At 40.0% G+C, this 1,606-nt stretch overlaps 1 long non-coding RNA gene across 1 annotated transcript; it reads right to left on the bottom strand.

Moving 5' to 3' along the window:
- Nucleotides 1-700: 700 nt before the first annotated feature.
- On the bottom strand, nucleotides 701-1,237 carry LOC112349988. Its single transcript, XR_002993598.1, has 2 exons — nucleotides 1,180-1,237; nucleotides 701-1,133 (listed from the first exon to the last, which is right to left on the bottom strand). It is a non-coding gene; the product is annotated as an uncharacterized LOC112349988 (long non-coding RNA).
- Between the last annotated feature and the right edge of the window lie 369 nt (nucleotides 1,238-1,606).

Consider the following 1,606-nt stretch of genomic DNA (forward strand, 5'->3'; position numbering starts at 1 on the left):
TTTGGGCTTTGGAACTGTCAATGATAGCGAATTGCACTTTGGTTCAAGCTTTGGTTGCAATACAGTGGGACCAAAATGGCAAGTATGCCCATCAACGAACGAATGCAATACAAGTTTATGAAGCTGGACTGGCCGCAATGCAAAAAGTAAATCCAAATATCGTGCTTTTGGGTTGCACTAACAATGCTATGGTTTATCCATGGTCTGAATTAAAGATGGATCATCATTCAAACGCACATGAAAAGTTTTGGAGGATTGGGTTTGGGAAGCAAAAGATAGACAGACTAATGATGCATAGACTACAATTAGATGTTTCTCTCCCAGCAGTTAAGACTCGTGATGTGGAAGAGGATCTTTGTATTGATGCATTGTATTGCCAATAGCAAAAGAAACTTTGAAAAGATACACAGACGTTTCAGGGGCTTTTAAAAACAGCCACTACTGGCCGAAGCATCAACAGGTTCTTGAGATTTCGAGATTCAATCCCGTCAGATGTACGTTTTCCTTTTGTGGTGCGGTGGTGGTCTGGGTGACGAGAACGCCAGCCTTCTCTCTGCTACACTGTCAACATGAACGAACAGATGATCTGAGCTTGGCTTACCTGCTCCACTATGCGTCGGCAGAAGAAAGCAACGTACATGAATTCTATGTCGACATGCTTACCGCCAAAGCAAGGAGCAGGGCAGGTGGCGAGTTTGACAAAGTAATAAACTGCACTTCATTGCATAATATCTCATGCTTCTAGATGGGCACTGCGAGTTTCCTAGAATTTATGTCCACCAAAACAAAAGGAAGAAGTTTTCTTGTCCAGCACAGTGAAGTGCCTTAACCGCACCTTGTACATCAACGAGGTTCCTACACCCGCCGGTCCCTAGCTCAAAAGCAGCTCTTGAAAAAGATCATCCTGCCGGATCCAGGCTTTTACAAGCTCCGGCTCCTCATTCTTCAATTCCAATTCATCGCCCTCTTCGAATTCCCAGCCGGAGGAATCTCTCTAGTTGACACTAGAGCTAAAGGCATAAAGAAAGGAGAGAATGGGGCCAAACCCGAAAGACTGTTTGTGAGTGTAGTACCAGCGCATAGCTTTGCGGCGTCCTTGGCTAGACTTGGCGGGGGCGCCATCAAAGGCGCCACTAGAAAAGATCGAAATTAAGAGGGAAAAGGTGGGAGATTTCTTACTTGACGCTGATGCCGTGACTGTTGTTCCCCGCACCAGTCAATCTGCCGCGTTCCATCAGGGAGCAGCCCTAAAATAAAAGTAATGCCAAACTAATCTTTAGAAATAATATATATACTTGTAGAATATATATGTTTTGATAAATTAAAATACTAAATTTTTATTTTTAAAACGTAAACTAAAAGTGTATCATAATATCCTTTGTCTTCTTGAAAAACATTTACTGTTTAAATTCAGTTTTTGTATTGTAACAAAATTTTGTTATGTGAATCATTGATGAATCAAAATATAACTTTTTACCTTCATAAATTAGATGAGAATTTGTAAATAGTTACAATAATTTAAAACCTCATAATCTATTATGACATAAAAATTTCAAAAAAACTTTTATATATATATATATATATAGAGAGAGAGAGAGAGAGAGAG

This window comes from Selaginella moellendorffii, unplaced genomic scaffold (genome assembly GCF_000143415.4).
Source record: "Selaginella moellendorffii unplaced genomic scaffold, v1.0 SELMOscaffold_44, whole genome shotgun sequence".
Lineage (NCBI taxonomy): Eukaryota > Viridiplantae > Streptophyta > Lycopodiopsida > Selaginellales > Selaginellaceae > Selaginella > Selaginella moellendorffii.